This window comes from Camellia sinensis, chromosome 14 (assembly GCF_055761805.1).
Source record: "Camellia sinensis isolate YWXY chromosome 14, ASM5576180v1, whole genome shotgun sequence".
In the NCBI taxonomy this organism is placed as follows: Eukaryota; Viridiplantae; Streptophyta; class Magnoliopsida; order Ericales; family Theaceae; genus Camellia; species Camellia sinensis.
This window is the reverse complement of record NC_138974.1, coordinates 146528256-146534483: the sequence shown is the minus strand read 5'-3', so window position 1 is coordinate 146534483 and position 6228 is coordinate 146528256. Positions and strand designations below refer to the sequence as shown.

The 6228-nt window shown below is 33.7% G+C and overlaps 1 long non-coding RNA gene across 1 annotated transcript; it reads right to left on the bottom strand.

Moving 5' to 3' along the window:
- Nucleotides 1-313: 313 nt before the first annotated feature.
- LOC145807393 (uncharacterized) lies at nucleotides 314-5060 on the bottom strand. The gene is made up of 4 exons (XR_014350454.1): nucleotides 4521-5060; nucleotides 1576-1699; nucleotides 614-664; nucleotides 314-381 (listed from the first exon to the last, which is right to left on the bottom strand). It is a non-coding gene; the product is annotated as an uncharacterized LOC145807393 (long non-coding RNA).
- Nucleotides 5061-6228: the final 1168 nt, after the last annotated feature.

The window sequence follows — 6228 nt, the reverse complement described above, 5'->3', positions numbered from 1 at the left end:
ACATCAACATAGAACTCAAAAATGTTAATATTCATACATATATGTGTGTATATAGGCACATAAGAGGGGAACAAATGAGAATTAAGTTACCAGCACTAAACAAATAGTCGATTTAATCAAACTTCCATAAAATCGCTAACTTCTATATAAACAAATAAATAATCACCTACAAAATCAAGGAGGTCTCAAATGCATGCTATATGAAAGCAAGTAAAAGCAGTTTGGGAACTTAAATAAACAGTGAGCAATGGTGGTACAAATAATAACCTTGATGCAATAATTAATAATTATCAGATCAAGAACCTAACCTCTGATTCAGATATGTAGGCTTCATTTTCCTCATGTTTGGATTTTAGGATATCTGGAAGCCCGAACTTTTCCCTGAAATAGCATAGATAAAAAAAATGTCTTCAGGTCTCTTATATATATATATATATATATATGTCATGCTGGAGAGAACAAAACAAAACCAAAATAAAAATAAAGGATTGCAATCATGTGTAGCACCCATATAAAATGAACTAAACAATGCCAATGCTCAGCATCCATATGAACTTAAGTTAGTACCAAAAGGGTAATATATAGATGAAACAATTGACATATCAAACTATACCATAAAATAACTGAACATGAGAGATGACCTCAGCTCCAATTGATATTTAACCTGCAATTCCAGAGTTTGCTCATCAAGAGAGGACTTCAAGGTCTGAACATGAGTCCATTTAATATGCATGCCTATCTTAGTACATATATATAGCATTTAGAATGTGGCCTCATTGGAGTATGAGCCAAAATATCATTAACTGAATTTATCTCTAAAAATTGGTCTCTAGAATACACTCCCCTGCTCAACAGTTGCTGAGCATTATTCATTTAAATGCACATTTTGATTGTAGAGAAGCCATTGACAAAATCAAAATTGGATGACAACATTCAATACTTTCTATGCTATCCAACGACATAACTGCAACCTATAAAGAGTATTCCAGGAAGAGAAGCAAAGAGAATGTACACATGAATAAAGACTTGGCTAAGAGGTGATCAAAAAGAAAATAGACTTATAATTCAAATGTCATCATAACAAATTAACAATCATTATCTTCATTGCCACCAATCATTGTCAATTCCTTCTTTCCTATCCACAATGCAAATCTTGATTAGCCTTCCTAGTCTACTGTTTACAACAAATTCAGACTGCTAGCAGAAGCAATCCAACTCCCTTTGATTCTTGCTACATGAAAAGAACATTGATGTTAAAATGATATTGAAAAGAACATTATTACTCCTGCTCTACCAGAAGCAATCCAATGTAAGTTGATGTTAAAATGATATTGAAAAGAACATTATTACTCCTGCTCTACCAGAAGCAATCCAACTCTCTTTGATTCTTGCTACATGTATGGAATATATTAAGAAGTGAACATGAAAATTATTTAATAATGTGTTTGACCATGGAAAAGATTAGGAGTGACTCACCATCACCCTTACAAACACCCGATATTTATGCATATGCTCAAAGCATAGAATAATAATAATCATAATAAATAAAACATTTAAACAGTAGGAGATACTAACCTTCACCAAGAGCTTGCATTTCCAATTGTCCGGTACTGGACGCCTGTGATCCATTGTCTGCTACAATAGAGATACTAACCTTCACCAAGAGCTTGCATTTCCAATGATTTCATGAGGCCTTGGGCTTTAGGGCAAATTATTGGATTTAGTCAAGATGCCAATGGTGGTGGATGACAAGCAATAAACTCATTCAACCTAGTAAAGGGCTATGCTCTGAGAGTCCAGAGGATTCTTTGGATTTGGAAAAACAAATTAGAAACCTTCCCAGTAGTCCTGTTCTTTGTTTTGAAGTTTTCTTCTTCCTCAAAAGCAAAATATCACTACCTACCTACCAAGGAAGGTGATATGTACCATTCTTAATTCATATCAACAAACTAAAGAAAAATGTAAGGTCATGAGAAGTAGATTTAGGCAACTTAACTGTAAAACACCGGAGAACTAGATTTATTTCCAGAGAAATGGGTGCATAAATTCTTTCTGACCAAATTTTAGTATTCAATCTCATGTGTACTGAAAAAAATGAGAATAAACTTCTCTTTTTTTTTTATTTATTCATTGACCAGTTCTGAAGGGAAGAGGAATCATATGTTCAAACAGTACATAAGCAAAACCCAGTGGAATGAAGAACTGTAATTCCACGCAATTCATTATATTTAGCTCCCAAAAATTCAATTAAGAACCTAAACATAATATAGTAGTCTGCATAAAGTTCTGTTTATATTCAGGTTTCAGGAACTGCTTTTGTGGATTTATATGACAGATTTGTGATTAGGCAAAATGAGAAAATATTATATGGCTCTAATGTCATGACAAAAACATGAGCACCATAGAGCTTGAGAACACCAAGTGATCTGTAAGACTCAAGTTCTTAATCATCTACCACCAAATACTGACTTTGGCATTCAAAAAAAGTGAAATCGGATAATTGAAAGAACTAAAACAACTCCTTAACAAGGCACATTAGATTCCAAATTATGTTCTCATTTTGCATACCATCACTATCCATCTTTAAGGCAAGATTATCACTTCTAAACAAGTTTCAATCATAATACACCAGTTTAATACCTTGCAGAAGATGAAAGTTATGACTCTGTCATTCCTGAAATTGTAACCTTGGAAGTTTCCATATCATTGAGATCAATAAAGATCACTCATTACTGTTCTAGTATATAGTTTGAAATTGAGAGCAGATTCAATCCTTTGTGCACACAATCCAATTTTCCTCTGCTGGGGATTTATCATAAAATACTATTTAGTGCAAAACTACCACAGGGAAAAATAGAAGAACTCTTCTACTACCACATCCATGAGTTATTCATATGAAATATATCCATATAAAATTCATCCACCCATGCAGAATAGTAGTTTTATCTCTAGGAAAGTTTCTTCCTACAAATTTATAGGTACAAAAAATGAGAAACCTTATTATTATCAGGAAATTCTGCTTTCAAGTTCTTTAACCTCTTTCCATTTAATTGACAGGGTTGCAGGATGTATGCCGCTATGTTTACAAAATATAGCTGATGTACAAGTGTAGACTCTTGTCAGTGACAAAACACCTTTCATGACTCTCAATTAAAGCACTCAAACCTCGGAGAAATAAATTAATTAATTAACTAAAAATCCAAAATGTATGGCATTAAGAAAATTTTACTACCATTCAATCCAAGTTCTCTAGATGTGGGAACCAATTCAAGCTCTTGTAGAATTTCCAATAGAGAAAACTCAAATTCATCCACAAGAGCCTAAGAATTGAAGCAGTTTTAATTCAACAACACAAAATAGTTAACTAATGCATTTAGTTGTACTACCTTCTTAAGGAAACTAAAACCCTAAAATTGGAGTTAATCAATGAGTTCATGTTTTTCCACATACTCGTCGTACACCTAACCTAATCATTATTAAAATGCCTTTATTCTCATTGTTAATAGGTCTACAGTTTGAAATGTCCAATTAAGATGCGACGCAGAGAGACAATAATGTGTTTGGTTATCTTGGAAACGACTTTACTTGGAAATGACTTTAAAGCAACAGAATCATCTAGTAGCATATGCTGATCATCTTTGACAGTAAAAAATATTTAATGAAATTGTTGCTTCAACTTTCAGATTCATTGAAAATGATCTTGGCTTTGAGTCACATCATCATCACTTTCTACATCTTTTAATTTTGTGAATGCATTACACTCTTAAAACTTTATTTAGATGCGTTTTATATAAATGGTAAAATTAATATCGCCCCCATGTAATCCAAATTCAGTAAATATTTTCTCAAAACTGCAGTTCAAAGCTTCTCAATCATGAGTAACACTCAATGAATAATCAGCAATATTGGCCATTATTTCATATCAATGGTCTCAGCTCCAATAAGTAATTGTCTATCACTGCAAATCAAGACCTCTCATATAATTTAGTAAAACAATACTTTAAAGTTCCTACCAAGAACTTAATTTAAGAGCAAAGACAACTAATCAAGACCTCTCATCCTATATTTAGTATAACAATACTATAAGTTCCTAAAATAACTTAATTTTATGAGCAAAACGTTTGATGCCCTTGTTCCAGCCACTCTTCACATTACAATGCAGATCCATACGAAGGCAACAAGTACAGAAAGAACAAAAATAACCAATATTTTCCCTATAATATTTACTTGTCAAGAGGATATTGATCAAAATTGATTTAAAAAAATAATCTATAGCAAGGAAAATTTTCACCCTGATGAATTGTTATGTTCTGATTTTTGACAGCATAGAGACAAAATTGGATGACAAAACAATCAGAAACAAGACCCATAATAAACTCATCTTCAGTTTCATAAATAGCATACACATATCACCTAATTAATACCATCCACAGCAAAAAGAATAATACAAACAAACAAAATTCAAACAATTATCAGAGAAAATATAGATAAAACAGAGCACAAGAAGCTTAATTACTTACCATGAATTGATCGAGCTCCTTATCATCGCCAATGCTACCATGGCCGAGACCCGAATACTTCCCCACCACGTGCTGCGATTGAGCGAGCTGAGCGTCAATCCTCGGCAACTGATCCACCGGTGTTGCGATACGCAAGCACGCAACATGAGCCGATAACAACTGCTCGTAAAGCGGATGCGCCAGAATTTCAGATTTGAGCCTAGCACTCTGCCAATTCATAACTCCCTCGCCACCACGAACATCGCTCCCTGTTATCTCTCCACCATTGTTCTCCACTTTATTGTTGTTCAAATCAGCCGATTCGTGCGATATCGAAGAAAGGGACCTCGTCGGTCGCTGCCTTCCCTTGCCTCGATGTCGCCTCCCCTCGCCTAGCTGCCGGAGTCGTCTGCTGGAGTCGTCTACCGGAGTCACATCGCCTTCATCTCCATGTCGTTTCGTCTCTGCATCTCTCTCAAAGACGGGTTGGGTTAGGGTTATGCAACAAATGAGAGAGAGAAAAAGAGGCTGAAATTCAAAGGGAAAAAAAATACAAAACGATTGAGGGAGAGACTGAGAAGAAGAAAAATGAGGGAAATTTTGGGGGGAATTTTGGAATAATTTGGGGGGAAATTTTGGGGGAAATTTTGGAATAATTTGTTTGTTTGTTTTTTTTTTTTTTTTTTCAAACGTGACAAATAGGCGGGTCTGAACGAGTCAGAATAGATTTTGTATTAAAAATTTGTTTCAATTTTTGAAAATTATTTTTTTGAGTTTTTAATTAGTATTTTTTTATTTTTAGTGAATTTTTTTAATATTTTAATCAATTAAAAAAATATTTAAAATATTTAAAAAATCAACAACTAATCAAGCTATTTTTTAATTATATTTGGTTCTAATGCTCGGTTTTCTCAGCAAACAAACAGAGAAGTGAAAATTTTCAAAAAAAAAAGAAGAAACAATCTTGCATCAAAAACAAATATACAAACACAAGGGTCTAAAAGTAAAATAAGAGAGAAGCACAGATCGATTACAAATCAATCAGAAAGTCTATGTATGAAAATCAAATGATAGAGATTAAAAAGAAAAAAATCAAAAAGTATGTATGAAAATCAAATGATAGAAATATAGATATTATTATTATTTTTTATTTGGCAGAAGTAGTGGTAATATTTTAATGAAAAATATTTTTCACTAAAATAAAAGTTTATTTTCTGTGGTCAATGAAAAATATTTTTCTACGGCCTATTTTTTTTGGTTAGTAAAAATCATGAACTAATTTTTTGTGGTAGAGGAAAGGTAGCGACATTAGTGGTGGAGGTGGTGGATAAGAGATGATGGTGGTGGTGGTGGTGATGGCGAAAAATATTAGTGGTGAAGTTGTGGTAGTTGTAGTGTAGATGGAGTGGAAAGGGTGAAGGAGAGGTAATGGTAGTATAGTAGCGGCAGTAGTGGAGTGGTGGCGATGGTAGTAGTAATCGTAGTCGTAGAGGTGAAGTGGCGACAGTGGAAGTAGTGGTGGTGGTGGAATAACGTTTGCAGTAGTGGTGAAGGTGGTAGAGGAGATGGGTGGTGAGAGAGAGAGAGATAAGTGAGAGACGGATAGAAGAGATAGAGAGAGAGAATAGAACGGGAATGGAAAACAAAAACAGGTGGGAATAAAAAAAAAAAATTTGTCAGAAATGAAATTTAAATAACAAAATAATGTCGTTTAACTTTCTTTCTTTTT